At 35.6% G+C, this 19,326-nt stretch overlaps 1 protein-coding gene across 5 annotated transcripts in view; it reads left to right on the forward strand.

Moving 5' to 3' along the window:
* Edil3 (EGF like and discoidin domains 3) overlaps nt 1-19,326 on the forward strand; it is a 536,979-nt gene that overhangs the window by 258,255 nt on the left and 259,398 nt on the right.

Here is a 19,326-nt window from a genome sequence, read left to right on the forward strand (position 1 = left end):
TCCCTGTGAGCTAAAATAATGACTGACTTGGAAGGATATGCCCTTGTGTACAATAGCGCAATGACTGTCAAGGAGAAAACAGCAAATTTCTCATTAGATTTAAGCTCCCTTTTACAATACGGAACCCATTCTTATCAGGGTGAAAAACTTATTGTAAGACTGGTCATATACCCTAGAGAATGCCTACTGCTATTATGGTAAATTGACATAGTACTAAACCAATCTGTAAAGACGTATTATTGTACTCATACACTAAGATATTTCTCAAACCCCATTAGAGAAGCATTTTTGCTAGTAGATGTTAATTAATACAGAGTCCTCTAACTGATGAAGGTGTAGAAAATGAGTCTGGATGCTAATCCCTTATGCCAGTGTCTATATCAGACTCCTCCTCCAAAGAATTAGGGATCACCATGGAAGAGGGTGCAGAAAGATTATGAGAGCCAGAGGGAATGACAGAGTGGGAAGGCTGCACGAATGAGCTCACAGTGATTGTAAGAGCATGTGCTATATTTGTGCAAGCCCAACCCTATCGACATTTCAGAGTGAACAGAGTAGGTAATCACAAAGGCCCCACTTAGAAGAGCTATTGATATTTGAGAGCTGCTGGTAGAAAACAAGAGTCAGTTTACTCTAAGGAGGGTCCAATGGGAGGTCAACGATGCTTCCCTGGATGACCCCACACCCCAAACTATATGTACAGCATAAATTGGACCTGATGGCATTATAAAACAAATGTGTCAGTCCTGGATTGGTAGTTAAGGGGCGGCAGATCTGGCAGAAGTTCTAGGTGGGTTTACATATGATCAAACTAAAAAATTCTGAAAACTAAGGGAAAGTAAAATGTCTAATAGATAAATATGCATGTATTGCTGTAGGCCTTGATTTTAGGAATTGTTTCATATGCGTATTAATTGACTATGCAGTTGACTTACACAAAACTTATAGAACAGAATATGTTACAGAATGAAAAATCAAAATTATATATATGGTTTTAGAAATAGAAGTTTTTTAAGTGTACTACAGCAGGGTAAATGCCTAAAAACTAATAGACAAAATGCAGGTTTAAATAAAGTCAGGTTCCAAAGTAAGTTTAAGAATAAAAATAATATATAACAAAATTCAAGCATGGAGCTGTAGAAGTGGCTTATTGTTTAAGAGGTCATACTACTTTTGCAGAATACAAACTCAGAAAAAAAATTCTGTTCCTGGACCTAATTTTTGGGATGTTCCCATTGGGTTGGAACACCTGTCCATGGGTTATGGCACCATCTGCTGGCTCTGCTGGCACCTGTTTTCAATATGGCAAACACCCATCCCCCACCCCCACGGACATAACCAACAATAATAATGAATAATAAAAATTCAAAGTGTTTAGGAAAAAACTCTCTTGCCTAATGATTATTAATTTCAAACAGAATAAAGTAAAATTTGTGAGCTAAACAATATCACAAATATATACCAAATAACAAGGTATTTCATGCTCTGTGTTTAACAGAGACTTACTATACCTTTCTGATAAAACTGGATAATCTTCAAATTTCATAAATATATTTGTACATCAGCAAAGCACAATAAGCAAAAAAGTCATGTCAACTAAAATATATCACGTATTGCGTCAGTTGTAAAAATATTCTAGTTTGGAAAAATATTAGCAATGCTTTTAGATATAACGCACTAGTACATAAAAATGAGACCCCATAATCCCTCTTTCATCCTCTGAAACAACAGAAGGACACTAAATGAGTGTGTGGAAGTCGCTGTATAAACTCAAATAGTTAAAGTCAGCATCATATTAAACATGCACATTAAGTGGATGGAACTTCACATAATACTACTGTTTACTGGTATTTAATGTAATTCACGAGTCATTAAATTTTATTAAGGAAAACTAAATTTTTTCATGACTCTTATACTGGAATATTACTGAAACACAGTTTCTAGTTGGAGGCATTCCGGTATGACAGAAGGAGGTCCATTTGTCAAAGCACTTGTTATGGAAATAGCTAATTATTTTAATCAGGTTCAATGGAAAGGATGCAAATGATGTCCCTGAGGCTTATATTTCCAATGTGAAATTACATGGTAAGTAATTACTGGATATGAGATTTCCATCTTAATGTATATTAAAAGAAATAATAAACCTCCTAGCACACACTTGCAGTTTTAAAGGGATTATAGAACTGGAGAAAAGTATTTCATGTTTCTCACATGAAAATTATGTCTTAAATAGGTCATAGAAATACAGATAGCTTGCTCATAAATACATACAGTGAACTTTCCTCAGAAATCTACTGGTATCAAGAACTATTAGGAAAAGCATTAATAACCCCACTTAAACTCTGATGTGTTTCAGATTTCTGTAAGTCAACATATCAGAAGGAGATTCAGTCTGAAAGCAAATATCTGAGAGCAAAAGAAAAATCTCACAATTTCCCTGGCTTTCACTTCATTTAGAGCTTCCTGGAAAGTCTCTCTTGAGTGAGAGAAATAACCTGTAGAGCCGCACATGAACTACTTCAAAAACTAGACTTTTCTCATTTTTATAAATATAGCTCCCTCTATTCGTTTATTTGATTACACTTATCAGTCTTCCCAGGAAGTCCTGCCTCATTTCATTTGGGCTGCACAGTTTTTGTTTTGAGTTAAAATGTCTTGGAAAGGAAACTGCCTCTCTGCTATAAATTTGAGAAAGCTTGAGTTTCTTCATCTACTTTATGGGCTAATTGGTGATATAGCAAATATGGTTGTGCAATTGTGCATGTGTGAATGTTTGCATAGCTTTCTGTTCATGACATATATATATATACATATATATATATATATATATATATATATATATATATATATGGCATAGTCACTGTTTCTGCAGTTTTATTGAGAAGTAACCAACATAGTATAAGGTATTTTTAGGATCTTGTGGTGTGTTCCATTGTAACTCATGAGGGCACCTGTGAAGCCAGTATCCTTACAAATATAGTGAACATCCCTCTATTTTCTCCTATACTCACTCAGCCACTTCTGGTGCCTGTAAGTTTGTCTCAAACTCTGCATTTTCTGCCAAGGCAGATTAAATATTCATTTTCTAAAAATCTAAAAATAGAATCATATAGAAGTTCTTTCCATTTGGTTTCTTTATTGAGATTAATTCCTTTGAGGTTTCTCCCTGCTTTTGTTTATATCAAGAATTTATGTTACTGGTCAACAGTGACGAATGGTATGAACTGTTCAGCAAAATATGTTCAGCATGAATACATGATAAACACCAAATTTAGGATTATTTTAAATAAAGATGCTTAAAATATATCAACACTCCAGCACTTGGCAAAGATGTAGGGGTAAATGCCTGCATAGTACTGGAAATACAGTGTATTTCTATGAGGAGCTGTCAAGTTGTTTTTAAGAGTAGTTGTCTTACTTTATCCATAAACTTTATATATTTTACTGCATATGAGTTCAATTCTTCTGCATTCTTCAACAAGGCTCACTAAAGTCACTGACTTAATTTTTAGCCATTGTAACACATGTTCAATGACATCTCATCTAATTTTAGTTTTACTTTGTAATTTTTATTACAAAGGTGTTGAATACCTTTTCATACAATTTATGACACTGTAAAATTCATGTTTTCATGAATATTTTGATCATTTTATGGAGTTTCTTATTTCATAATAAAATGTTGCAATAATTCTTTATACATTGCAAATTTCAGTGTTGTCCTAGATTCTTGACTTGCAAGTGTATTCTGCCAGTTTGGGGCTTGGCTTTTAATTCACTTAAATTTGACCTTGACTTCTTTACATTTTCCATAATGTAGAGTTTAATCAATGTTCTGTGATTAATGATTTCAGTATTGCACTTAAAATGTTTTGCTAAACTGAGCACAAATAGGGCTTTTTTAAATATTTATTCCTGGTTTTCGAAATGCTTCAGTCTTTCTTAAAAGGGGAACAAAAATATTCATAGGCGGGGATATGGAGACAAAGTTTGGAGCAGAAAATAAAGGAATAGCCTTCAGAGCCTGCCCCACCTGGGTATACAGCCCATTTATGTACAGCCACTAAAACTAGATAATATTGATGAAGTCAAGAAATGCATGCTGACAGGAGCCTGATATAGTTATCTCCTGAGAGGCTCAGCCAGAGGATGTCAAACACAGAGGCGAATGCTAGCAGCAAACCATTAAACTGAGAAGGGGTTCCCATTGGGGAAAGGATTGAAGGAACTAAAGGGGCGTGCAACCACATAAGAACAATAATACCAACCAACCAGGGCTCCCTGGGACTAAATCACTACCCAAAAACTACACATGCACAGACCCATGGCTCCAGTTGCATATGTAGCAGAGGATGGCCTTGTTGGGCACCAATGGGAGACGAAGCCCTTGGTCCTGCCAAGGCTGAGACCCCAGTGCAGGGGAATGTCAGGGGGAATTGGAAAGGGAGGTGGTTGGGGAGGGGTAACACCCTCACCGAAGAAGGAGAGGGGAATGGGACAGAGGGCTTAAGTTCAGAAAACTGGAAAAGGGAATAACATTTGAAATGAAAATTTAAAATATCCAATTAAAAAAAAGAAATGGTTGTAGCTTTTCATTCTGAGTCTACAGTCTATTTCAAGTGAGTCTATAGTGAAGTGAGGATGACCCTACATTCTTCTTTTTCGGCAAATAGACACCCAAACTGAACATATAGAAAAGTCTTGGCTGTTCGTCAGACTACCTCATTTGTCATCAGTCTATGCTTGTATAACTCTTCATGCTTAGGATCTCTTAAGCTCTTTACATCTGCACATGCATTATAAAGGTTTAGTGGAAAGGTTCCCTGCTTCTCCTTTGCAAGAAAACAGATCCCACTCTCTTTCTCTTGCCTTCTTGCTCCTGCTCTGCCCTATTGCCCCTCTCTCCCCATCTCCCCCTCTCTCCAGGTGCTTATGACCTATCTCTATTCCTCCTCCTCCTTCCTCCCTCTCTCTCTCTCTCTCTCTCTCTCTCTCTCTCTCTCTCTCCCTCTCTCTCTCTCTCTCTCTCCTGCTGTCTGTCTTTACTACCCTCTCAACTCCCCTTTCCATGCCCTGAATAAACTCTACTCTATACTAAAAAATAAAAATAAATAAATAAATAAATAAATAAATAAAACCTCATATTCCAGTGTGCCTGTTCCCAATGTCACTGAAGCTCAGTGCGTTTTGTCCCTCTGTGTTTATTTTGTGTATTGTGTGTTAGCATGTCTTTCATATTCATTAACCTTTAGTGAATATAGCATGTATGGGCAATATGTAACCCAGTATCACTATTATTTCTGACTATTTTACTATTTAGTTAATGCACTGTAGTTTTCATTTCTAGAACCCAATGCCTTTCTCTACCTTGTCTCTACCTGACACACTCAATCTATAGAGTATGTTATGACACTCTATACATTGTATAGATTATTATTGTATACATTATACAATGTATAGAAGGTGTTAACACAATTGCTTTCCAGTCTGTTATTTGTTAATTCTAACAAAGAAATTCTCAGGTTTTACTTGTCTATTAAATTTGACTCATGTTCAAATATGTCCCATATTGTTGAATGTTGTAAACTTTTTGTTTTCTGTATCCGCTTGAGCTCATTTGTCTTACATGATTACTTTTCTCAGAAATACTTTTGTCATTCTGAATTTTGGCTAAATGTTTTAATAAATAAGACCAATTCAGTTGTTTAATCCATGACACTCTTGTTTTCCTGTGTCTGGAATGGTTTGCGTAGCATGATTATTTCGGTTCCATTCGTGATCCCATAAACAGTAGGATCCATCCATTTCTAGAGCTGAATGGAATTCTCTTGTAAAGATCTTCTGTACTCATGGGTTGGTACACATTTGCAACTTCTGTATCTTGGACCTTAAAACACCATTGCAATGATTGTGAACATGAATATGTCTTATTCATGTAGAGAGATTGCATCTTTCTGATATATATATATATAGAGATAGATAGATAGATAGATAGATAGATAGATAGATAGATAGATATACATAGATATATATACATAGATATATATATATATACATAGATAGATAGATAGATAGATAGATAGATAGATAGATAGATAGGGAAGGAGGGAGGGAGGGAGGGAGGGAGGGAGGGAGGGAGGGAGAGTACTGAAATGGATAGGTCATATAGTAGTTCTAATTGTAGTTTTTTCTCAGGGATATTCATATTGCTTTCCATACAACGATGGGAGTTTACATTCAGAATCTACTACTTTCTTTCAAGGAAATCTAAAGAGCTACCCTTCTAAAAATTCATAAAACCTCACCCATTTCTTTACTCTAAGAATAATGCCAAATATGTTTCTGTATATATCAACCTTGTCAAAGTTACACCTTCCTTTCTCCCAGGGATATAATGACATTTTCTATAAAATTTTATGACTTTGTTTTAATTCTTATTGAAAGAACAGAGATAATTCTTCCTGAATTCTCAGAAAGTTTATGTTATAAACTTCCTTCCCATCAATTACCTTAGCCCACCTTCAGACACTCTAGATGTTGTGTCTAGTTTCTCATTTTATACCGTTATTTCTATTTAATCATACTGATATTTAGAAGACATCAAAATTTAGCACAAGGACCTAATCATAGTCCACTAATAAGTCCTTATATATCTGCAATTGAGAGTCCAGTTATGAAAATTACTTAAAGAAATTAATTAGATTAGGTTGATTTATTCTTCTACATATATACAAACTACAAATGACTATCAGAGCCTGATATTTAAGTGAACATTGCATACAAACAACGTTTGAACATTTGTAATGCAATGTTACTGATATTAAAAAATCCGAGAACATTGAACCAGAAAAATGTAATTTAACTTAGTAAGATGAAGTTTGATTTTACCCCCTTTAAAAGATCCTCTTAGTGAGGTATATTGGCATTAAGCCCTTCTACTCATCACTTGTACGTGAAATAAGCAGTCACTTACAAGTTTCATGTAGCTCCTCTCTTGCAAAATACTACGAACTACATTGCTGAGACCAGTGTACAAAAACAGTCTGGAATTATCAATTAAAATTGAATGTGTGCACATAAATGATCCCTTCATTTATCTCCCAAATACATCCAGAACACATGGAATACACTTATGAATCAAGAGACATATACCAGCAGGCATTCTGATCTTTTTATTTGCAACAACACAGTGCCATTAGAAGGAAAGCAGGAAAATCCCTATGGTAATGCTTCATAATGACCACAGACTACAGGGGAAGGCAAATCACTGTATCCACTGTAAGAATCATGTAAATAAAGCCCCAAATGGAGATGTACACACTGAATGACTGATGTTTGCAACTGTGAGGCTAAAAGGCAAAACAAAAGTTCCTGTTTGTATGTACACATTTACATAAACTGTACAATGTACAGTACATTAAATGTATGGTAAATGTAAAACTATACATTATAAAAAGCCATCGAAGGATTCCAGGAAGATTCAGAATACTTAGGAGGGTTCTAGTGCTTTACCTCCGCAGTGACATGTTTTTTCTTTACAATTACTCATTTAATTTTTTGTTTTGTATACTTTTCAACATGGACATTTTATTTCAAAGAGATATTTTAAAATAATATCAAAATCACTCAAGGTAAATAGCAAAGCATTTACTCTAAAGCTAAAAAAATATAACTATAATGTCTAAAAAGAATTTAAGTCAAAATGAAGCTTTTATCAGAGTACAGTGATAAATGCCATGTGGGATAGAAGACAAAAGCCAAATAAATTCTTCATTTAAAAAAAAAAGCTCTAGATAGATAGCATTTGTGGACTTGAGATTTAAATTTTTTAAAGCCTGGGATACTCAAATAATTGAAAGCCATTAATAAAATTAATAAGAGAAATAAAATAAATGAGAAAAGGGGGGTATTCAAATTCAGAGGTTTGGTCAGGAAACTTTGACCATGAGAAAAACGTGCTACTATTTCTCAGTTATTAATAACACTGGGCTATTAAAGTTGATACTTTAAATATCCAGTCTCTTGGCAGACCAACGTGGCTCTGGAAGTATGGATGCAGAGTGAGTATCTGGTGCTCATAATAAAAATAAAGAATAACGCGTGTTTGCATTTAGTATTACTTCTTAACTCTAGAAGAGCTGCTTAGATTTGCAATATAACTCTTCCTTCTTCCCTTGTTTATAGAAAAATGTATACTAATAATAACTTTTTCATATGGATATACATAAGCACACACATATGCAAGGAAACAACAATTCTAAGAAGGGCTCATTGTAATCAGTCAGATGTTCCTCTGATGTGCTGCCCTCCATCTACATTTATTAAATTTCACACAGAAAGCACTTCTAAAGACTACGAACTTCTTTTAGCTTGATCAAGAGCCTAAGGAAGAACATTCATCAATAATGATTTTCTACTGTATCTCGTTTTTCTCGAAGTGCTGCTGAATGTACAAAATTTGAAATACAACCATATGCTGAAAGTTAAAATGCATGTAAGGGAAAAAAGAAAAAATATGAGGAAATCACCTTCTCTTTAACAATTAGAGTCATATTATTGACGGAAATACAGATTTCCAGGATACATTGTATTTCAGGTAAACTGATAAAACAATAAGTATATTACACACATTGCCTGAGCATTCTGCATTTATTTGTTATATTTGGCAAGCCAGAATATATGGAAGACTCATGCATTGGAAATCATGCACAGTGTTAAAAAAATACACACTCTTAGTAGTCAGTATCTATCCTAAGAAGCCGATTAATAAGGAGTCCACATGCTCATCTCTGACTTTTAGAATGATTTTTCCAAAATTTTACTACTAATACCTTACACTGCATGAACCAACTTTCTAAAACAGAGATGTATCCAATCGCATGCCTTTTTTGTGTTCCTTGAATTCCCTGTTAACTGTTCTGTACCTACAGACTGAAGTTCAAACTCCTGAACGGGATTCATAAGGCCATAAATTCTAGTCTTTGTCTACAAAGTAACTGCCATCCTTAATGGCCCCACCTCACCAGGCAAATCCATATGAGTGCATGATCTCATGATGTAAAGTGTTTGACTTTCCCAAAAACTTTGCGTTCTTTCTTGTTCCTTACCAATGTGATGCATCTGAAACAAAGCCATACTGGCTCGCTTGCCTTTTAGCACAAATGGATCTAGTCTATCTCTTAGGACATATTCTACATTTCTTCTAGGGAAATCCAGTGTTTCTTTGTTAATCACACTTCATCTTGCAGAAAATGCTAAAGGGTACGTATATCACTAGTACTATCTTTGTAGCAACTCTTGCTGGGTAGAAAATGGCCTTCAGTTTGAGATAGAGTGAGGAGGGCATTGCAGGGGTTTGAGATAGGAGACATTCAAAGAGCTGGAGGGATAAAAGAAGATTGATATAATTGTTAAAATGAAAACATCTGAAAGAAAAGAAAAGATTTATCCACGGGCTTATGTGTCTGTGTATGTGTGAGCCATGTGTCTGTCTATACCTTCATGTATCTGAGTACAGGTGCATTTGTACCACAGCATCAGTAGAATTTAGGTAACAACCTAGGCTACAAATCCTCATTGGTTATCTTGTTTGGGGCAGGGATTCTCTGTTGTTTGCAGATATATTTCTCAGACCAGCTTGTCCTCAAGCTTTTAGAGATTCCTTACTGTCTGCCTCTCCTCTGGATTTGATAGCACTGGGATCGCAGACCTGTGAAACTATATCTGGTTTTGGATGATTCTGACCATTTGATCACAGGTTCCCATGCTAACCTGGCAAATGCTTATCCATTGGACAGTCTCTCTATGCAGAAAATAAAATCTCTTAAAAAGAAACCAACCAGATTCACTAAATTATCTAACTGCATATTTTAGTGCCTGATTTATAGCTTGATTTAATACATACAAATGTCTTATAGAGATGAGACGCTAAGAACACTGGTAAGAATCTCTAAAGAGAAGAGCGTGCTAATTGTATCAGTCATCATTAACCCTAAAGTGTTTTGTAATAATGCATTAGTAAAACATATGTGGAAGTAAACTCTACAGGTTACTTTCTTGATTACTTGCTAGTTTTTTTAAGCTACTCATTTGGAATTTGAATGAGATAATAAGCGGGTAAGTTTGCTGAATGAACAAATGGATGAGGACGAACTTTGTAAATTATAGTTAAGTTTCCCAAATGAATTCCAATTTACATAGCCAGTTATAGATACTTTATAATCTACTATGGATGGAAATCCCAAGTTGTTGTCATTAAAGTTGACTGCTAAAACTAGAAAAAGATGCAAGCCAACTGTTTTCCTGTTCAGCTGACAAAATACAATAACCAATATTCTATAAACAATCAGAATATACCACAACCTATGACTGTCAACACATCAGAGTAAAAGAAGTAAGCTGTGTGATTTATGATTTATATACTTGGAACGAAGGCCCACAGTATAATGAGGAGTCATACATTCCTAAAATGTAAATTAATGAGATATCTTAATTTACAAAATAATTTAGAGTAAATCATAAATTAACATATTAAATGTAAAAATATTTTTCCTGAGTCCACTGACTCCTGTAAAGTTCCCCATTCTCTAGCCTACTAGTTGGACTTTAATGTCAATATTTGGACTTCATTTGAGTAACTGCTTTATTTTGCTATGGACTATAGCACTCAGCATTACAATTTATTATGTATTTCCTTTTCTATCTACTCTACTGTAAGAGCAATGGTAAAAGTTAAAGACAATGGCATATTAGTCATTACAGTCTTAACAGTTTGCAATGAAGCCATTGTAGGTGGATGGATGGATGGATGGATGGATGGAAACAAATAGACTTTGTAAGCAAAGGCTCTGTTAAATGTTTGTCGATTCTACCTGCCTATAAGAATCACCTGATTTTTTAAAAATACAATAAAAACACCTTCATTCTCTCCCAGGGCACTTAAACCAGGCTTCCTGGTGTGGAACTTTAAAATGTTTTCAAAGTACAAACTTTTAAGAGAAAGCTTCGGCTAGAGAGATTACTCAATAGTGGAGTACTTGCCTTATATGGGCAAAGTCTTCAGTTCCATCACCAACACCCCAATTTCACCATAAAAAGAAAGAAACAAGTAAGCAAACAAACTAAAAATAGCAGCAATAATAATTTATGTTTTGCATTTTTCCTTAACAGAATCCCTTAAAAGAGAAACTGGATCACTTAGCCCAATCAAAACTTTCTCTCTGGTAATACATATTGGATGGTTTTATGTATCTCCAGCATTCCCAGTTTTTTAAACCAATCTTTAATAATAAATATTTAATGTTGGAAAAATTATAATGATGCTCAATGGAGACAGAAGGAGCTTTGAAAGTAAATCACTTTTGTAAGAATTTTTCCTGTAGAAGGCACCTATTCTTTTTTGTCTTGTATTGACTGAACTTTTTTCATACTACTTCATACATTTTTGCCAGATATTTGACCTATAGAGGAATAGTGCCTTCCTCATTACGCCTCCATTTACCTGGTTTGGGCTTTTCAAGTACATTGGGATGCCTATTTGTTGGTGCTGTTATATTTAGCAACCTTACAGTTTGTGAGAATTTCATACAGTAACATCACATCTATATTATACCAAGACTCCCTCACCACTCCAACGTCTCTCATATCCCCTACTCATAAATTCATGGTCTCTTCTTTGCTTATTATGGTGACATATGTAAATACATCTATACAATATGCTTACATATATGTATAAACATTATACATATAAAAACATATGTGTATTCAGAAAAATACATGTAACTCACTGAGTCAATTTAACTTTGGTTTAAAGTACAGTTTTCCAGAGCCAATCATTTCTGATTAGACAACCTATACAAGAGCTCATCCTTGATGAGGACTGATCCTCCCTCTCTCAGTAGGCATTGGGGTGGGACTTTGTAAAGTATTCCTCTTCCACATTGTCATTTCAACTTGGATTATCATTACTCTGATCTTCTTGCTTTCCAAATGCCTGAATATAGAGATAAGTTTATAAGATAACTTTGCAGAATATTTGGATATATATACCACCTTAATATTAATGTCAAAGGAATTTTTATCTAATTTGAAGTCTCCAAATAAATTAAATGTTGTCAGGGCTTAGACAAATACAGAATATGGTGTTTTAGGAAAAATGGCCAGTAAATGCATTTGAAGCTTTTGTTAATTATTGCTTTTTCATAAGGGAAAATTAGTTACCTAAGTATCATTATAAAATATTGGCATATGGCTGAGTCTTATTGAAGAAACTGCTTTTAATTTGGTATTTTAATATGAATTACTGGTAATAAGCCAAAAATCAAGATCAAAAGGCATAAACGCATACAAGATTAAAAATCTATCTTACTGTTTCAGAAATGCCGGGAAATCCTCTAGGTACTTCTGATTATGAAATAATTAAATTCAGCATTTGCATGGCAGAAGAGAATTCTAAGAATTCATCAGTAGTTATTCACACTTGAAAGAGAACTTTGAAAACTAAAGTCTGTAGATTAGAAAAAATATCAAATGCCTTATTTTTGGGAAGCGAGAATCATTAAGATTTCTGTGCAATATTTAATAATTAATGGGAAAACAAGAGAAGGTATGGTTTTAAGGATCGACACTGGTAGGTTCTTGAAAATAAGCTCTTGTAACTAATTAGCTGTCAGTAACAATATCACAGGGAAAAAAAGACACCCCAATGTAAACACAGGAAATCAAGAAATTTGATTCTTGCAAAAAAAGGATAATAATCTTAAAGCTTTTGGGGCTTGTTTAATATACAAAGAGGAAAGGATACATACTAATGAAGAAATTAAATAAACTACCTGAAAATATCTATGAGAACTTGATGCAAGAACGAGACTTCCAGTCAGTCAGCTTTCCCTGCCTGTGCTCCTAGCAGCCACCACCACCCACCACCACTGAGACCACTCGGAATTCTGAGGGAACTTTAGGAAGGGAATTACAGAGCCTGTTATCCTCCAGTGCCACGAAGCCATCTCAACCAAAGTTAGAAACTGGGCCACATGTATCTGGACTCTGAAGCCTATTTGGGAAAGACTTCCAACATCTTTTACCTCCCTACCCTGATGACCTATTAGCCACCTACCTTCTCTGTTAAGCTGGCCCTTTGTGTCTGAATCTGGATTGGGAATCAGAATTTAAGTAAGTATATCTCAGAGCAACTCCCCTGGCACATCCTATATTTAGCCACTTCACCAACCACTCAAAATGTTTTCTGCTACAGGAAAATATTAGTAAAGAGATTGATTTTGAAAGGCATGAATAAGGAACTATCAAATACAGCTTTGATTTTCAAAAGTTAATTTACATCCTTTCACTACAAAGAAAAATCTATAGGCTTTAGGCTATTGCCTATACAAAGTATGTGAGGAAAAGATGCAAGCTAAGAAACTGAGGGTTATCTAAATCCTTCTCAGAGTGTTTGTGTATATAAAATGATCTCTCCTGGATGAAAATTCACAATGACTGTGGTTGTATGCATGAGAATGGTCCTCACAGACTAATCTGCTTGAAAACTTGGTCTCCAGTTCTATAACTGTTAAAGAAGGGTTAAGAGGTATGACATTGATGACCTTGTTGGAGGAGTTGTCACTGGGTAGAGGTGGAAGGGGATAGGATTTTAGGCTTCGAAAACCCAGACCTTTCCTAGGTTTCTCACTGCCTCATGCTTGTGGAAGAAACATCAGCTCTCAGCGACTGCTCCAGCATCATGCCTGCCTGCCTAACTATCTGACTGCCTACAACCAAGCTCCTAGCCAAGATAATGATGAGCTCTAAAATATGTGGAAATGTTAGATTCCAGTAAACTCTCTTCTTTACACTGCCTTGGTCAAGGCATCATATAACAGCAATAGAAAAGTAACTAAGACAGAAGTTGGTAACAGGGTGGGCCATTGCTCTGACAAACCTGGTTATGCCAATTATGGAGGAATAGGAAATATTTGGGCACTTTAGCCTTGAGATAATGATTGAACACTCTGAGCAGGGCTTCATGAGTCAGCCTTGTTACTAGGATGTAATAGGATCTAACAGGAGATTGGAAGACAGCAGTAATGAGAGCAATGTAGACTATGGAGGCCCAGTTCAAGAGACCTCAGAGGAAACAATATCAACAACTTGGCTAGATACTTGTGAAATCAGACAAATAATATCGCATCATTTTGCCATTTTACTATGAATCTGCTTGAGACTAAGTTGAAATTTAGGGTCTATATTTCTTGGCAAAGATTTGAAACCTGCCTAATATTGACCTGTCGCATGATTTCTTTTTTAAGTCACCCTTATGTAGGTCTGCAATGAAAGAAAAAAAAAAGCAAGCAGAGTAGAAAGAAATGCAAAATGTATAGTTTGGAAGTGGGGTGTGGTGAGGTGTCAAGATGAGGGAGATATCTGATTTTCAAGGAATAAAAGCTGTGATGACTTCAGGGCAGGACCCCAGCCAGATAATACTGCAGTATGTAAAAACAAAATATCTGAAGAATTTTCTGTTCCTAGATAGCAACAACAAATCAATGCATATGCAAACATAATTCAAATAAGGGAACAGATTCCATCCCCAAAAAGCAACTCAACATGGCAGTGATTGCCACATTTCCGGTCTTAGAGTCAGAAAGGATACAAAAGTAAGGGGGCTATGCAATAGTTCTCCTCTGTTAAAACAGCTGTTGAGGAGAGCTGTGAAGCAGAAGAATCCCTTCATGGAGGCCCTGAGAGGCCATTGCATGTAGGTCTAAACATGAAGTATAGATTGTGGTAAAAACCCAGAGATGTTAGAGGTTCCAGAGCTGTGGGAAATCTGCTAAGGAGAGCTGCAGACAAGGAATAGAACCCGCCTGTGAGTGAAATGTGTGGCAGTCAGCAAAGCTGGAAAGACAAAACCATCTATGCTCTGTGACATTAGATATAGAGCTACAGGATTTGGATATTGTCTTGCTAGGATTTATTCTGTTTGGGTCCAATATTTCCTCACCGTTCCAAGTCCTCCCTTTTGGCACCAGAATATATATTCTTTGCCACTGTATGTTGAAACTATGTAATTTTATTTTGACTGTACAGATGATTACAATTATGAGATTATTTTGAGTCTCAGAAGAGACTTTAGACTTTGAACTTTTCAAGTGTGTTGTATTGTGGCTGTCAAGTTTATGGACATTTGTGAAGTTGAAATAAAACTTAATGCATTTTGCATTGTGATACAGACAGAAGCCTAACAAGGTACAATTCAAGGGAACTAGAAAATGGTGGTTTGAATTATTAACACTGCCCCATAGGCTATTTGAATGCTTGCTCCCAAGTTCTTTGAACTGTTTCACAAAGACTACAAGGTATACCACTATTGAAAGAGCGTTATTGGGGATAGGAATTAAGGATGCAAAGCCCTAGTTAGCACACTCTGCCTCTTACTTGTGGATCAAAATGTAGATTCTGAGATACTGTCCCCACCTGCCTCCCTGCAATCATGCTCTGTGCCATGGTCACTTAAACTATGATGCTGCAGTAAACTCGCACTTCTGTGACTTGCCTATGTCAGGAACTCTTGTCACAGCACTATAAAAGTAATTAAGTCATGGATATTTGAATAAATTATCAGTTATTAACAGAGCTTTCATTAATGAATTCCTAAACAATGTTTGGGTTAAGCATAGTCTCTCTTTGCCTCTGTCTCTGTCTGTCTCTCTGTTATATCTAGCTAAATATATGTTTATATACTCTTTGGTTACTGTATGTACTGGCTGGTTTTATGTAATCTCTGTTGCTGTAAAATTAAAATAAATTGCTATCTTTTATCCCGCACTAGATAATGACATCTGGTAGATATCTTCATCTCAGTCAGCAAAGCATCTCACCCGCTTTGCTCTATTCGATATCACACTGCCGATGACTACTCTCTGAGCCTGACAGCAATCTCTCTACCCATCTAGTTTCCAAGGCAGGTTGCCACCTTGCCCGACATACACATCCCAATTTCATGGCATGCTAACTTGTCTAGCCACTGCATACTTTCTTAATCTTAAATCACCACATGAAAGAACACACAACACAATACCCTCTCATCTAATTGATAATATATAATTTGCCTGTACACATCCATCCCTTAAGAATATTCATAACAACCTGTAAATGTGCAGGCAGGAATCTTTACATCCACCTCCGTGTTCTCTCTGCTGCTCCTCCTCCCTTGCCCGAGTCTCTTCCTCCTCTCTAAAACTTTTCTCCCGCCCATCCTTCCTTCTCATCCAATGACAGGTCTCGTTCTATCTTGTAGCTGCCTTCACCTGCATAATGACATCATCCTACAAATCTCAATTAAGAGAATGATTCTATAAGATTGGGCTGTAGGACATTTTTATACTAAGTGATTGATGGGGTAGAGTCCGTCCCACAATGGGTGAACCCACCCCTGAGATGGTGGTCTTGGGTGCTAAGAAATAGACTGAGCAAGACGTGAAGAGCAAGGCACTAAGTGGCTGCCTTCCATGGCCTCTGCATCAGCTCCTGCTTCCACATTTAGGTCCAACAATGGCCTTCACTCTGGAAGGTCTGCAAAGCCAGGAGCTGCTTCTGTATCCACAGGACTGGATGATTTTTAATTAAAGATGAAAGAAGGATTTCTAGAGAGCTGTAGGTTTTATATTTATGTCAGAAGGAAAAAGAAACTAGGTGTTGATGTCAGAGGATTCCAGTAGCAAGCATCAAAAATAGGCAGTCAAAATATCAGCCTCTTTTCCCTAGGATCTCTTCCTTTGTGGACAGCCATTTGAAGGGCACTGCCCTCTAGAGGACACTCTTCCCCTTCAGTTCATCTTTTCAGAAAACACCCTTACAGACTAGTACAAAAGTGTGTGCCATATTGGGTTACAGATCCAATCCAGTGGACCACCAGCATTAACTGTCATTGCTACCAGCATTTATAGAAATGCAGGAAATAAATAGAGCACAAGGTAAATGTCTTATATTACCCAGATAAGAAGAATGAACCCTTGAAATTTGTTAAATACTAGACGCAGAAATTCTTGTTACATTTCATGGAAACTCAAACTCATATCTTCCCTACTTTGTTTATTACCTCAACTTTTTCTTCACCAAAAAGCAAAGCAAAACAAAACAAGACAGAAAAAGAAAAAAATGTCATTAGTAAAACAAAAGTGAGTCATGAGATTTTTCTGGAACTTTATGAGCAGCATGGCCATTGGGCGCCAAGCATACAACATGGGAAATAACAAAGCTGTGTGTTTTCAGAAGTCTGTTTTCTGCCTTTATTCGTAATATATTAGGAAATCACTACATATTCTTACAAGGTAATAAGAGTAGCACAGCCTTCTTTATTTGTGAACTGTAAATTTCATAGCGTATGGGAATTTTTATTTGCGAAAAGGAAAAGACTACAGGGTCAAGTACTTCTTAGATACAAAAAAAATTCTCCTTCATTTCACTATATTGAAAATAGATGTGGACATTTTTTCAGAAAATGGTAATGACTTGATCTGTGACAAAAACTAATTTATTATACAGATTTAATTTTCATTTCACTACATTGTATTCCATGAACATTTCTATCTAGTCTTTAATTAAACATGATTTGCTCAAAATGAGGTCAGTTTTCATTTAGACTGCTTGCAATGTTAATCACAGTGCAAATAGCCTTCATCAATGAAAGAGCTACATTACATGAACGCATAAGCGTTTCTGTGTAATTGCTGTCTGCTCTTTAATCCTGCATATTACTAGATAAGTACACATGGGATGATTTGCTAAATTTTCTATTTTATTAAGTATATAATTCATTTATGTGTTTTATGAATATAGATTTGATATATTTTATGTTAAAAAGCCAAGTGTACATTTAATGTGATGAAAAGGTCCTTTGTTGCCATAGTTGGAATATGTCTATAAAACATTTCAAGTTCAACATGCTCAAATCTACTTTCTCCTATCATGTTTTAAACTCTGATTAAAGGTATTGACTTGCTTTTGAAGAATCAGGTAGCTTCAATTGTAACTCGTTTTGTTAATAATTATCAATGTGCACTGAGGTACCTATAGTTGAAAGGTTTAAAAGATTAGTTTTCTCTTTGATTCACAAGCGGATATTGAAAACAGTATTTATTATGCACACATCTGGAATGTTTGATGAAACAGAGAGCAGTGTATATTCATCATTTCTAACATAGAAAACTCCTGGTTATTCTCATTTTTGGTGATGAAACATCCACTTAAAGTTCTGCTAAAAATTAAAGCAGAAACAATGTTGTGGGATATTTGAAACTTAAAATGCTAATATGTAATATCTTCTACTCAATAATGAAATTACATTTTACAAATGTGAATATCAACCTTAAATCAGTCCCTGTGCTGTTGTCCTGTTCAGTCCTGAAGTCCACAGCTGAAAGGCTTCATGAGACTTACTGGAAGTGTAAGAGCAAACTGCTCCCTCACAGTTCCAAGTCTGCAGTGCTGAAAGATAAGACTGAGTTAGGTCAGGTGCACCAGGCGGTCCTTCCATTCTGTTCCCTTCTTTACTTTATTAGATTCAGAATGCCTGTATACCCTCCCTGTATGGAAGGTCTGCGTGCATGAATGCAATTTTATCCTCCTGCTAAAAACCACCATCCACATCTTCTCTTCATTTGTATTGATAAAACTGTCACCACAAATCATTCTTCAGTACTCCATTTATTCTATATTTCTGTAAATAAAGAAGACAATATTTATATTTTACATTATAAAAAACAAATGAAACTCTCTTAGAAATTAGAAATTTAATTTATCAGCTATCGAGATATGATCATTTAGAAGAAATTTTGATATATATGATATAGAGAAAAACATGTCATAAACTAAAATTTTTAACAAAATGAATGGTACATTAATTTTAATCACATTAAAATTATGTGACATTGTGATAGGATCAGAAGCTTAAAATTTCACGTGATTCCAAAACTACAGTACGATGAAGAGGTGGTTCAGCAATTCAGTGTTTGTTGTTCTTTCAGAAAATGTGACACTCTTCTCTGCACCCATAGCATCAGGCTCATAACTACCTGTAAGTCCAGGAAATCCAATACCTTCTCATAACTGACATTTGTACTATCCACACATGCATGCATGCACATGCATAAATGAGTATGTGCACACACACACACACAGACAAATACACATGAAGAAAAGGTAAAGTAAATCTTTAAAACTCTCAATAATGCTCTCTGTTGTCTAAAATTCACATGGAGATGACAGAATTCACTAAGTGGCTTCGGTTCGCATGGTTTTCCATCATGTATATATAATGATGGTGGAGCAATG

The sequence above is a fragment of the Rattus norvegicus genome, chromosome 2, assembly GCF_021556685.1.
Source record: "Rattus norvegicus strain SHRSP/BbbUtx chromosome 2, alternate assembly SHRSP_T2T, whole genome shotgun sequence".
Taxonomy (NCBI): domain Eukaryota; kingdom Metazoa; phylum Chordata; class Mammalia; order Rodentia; family Muridae; genus Rattus; species Rattus norvegicus.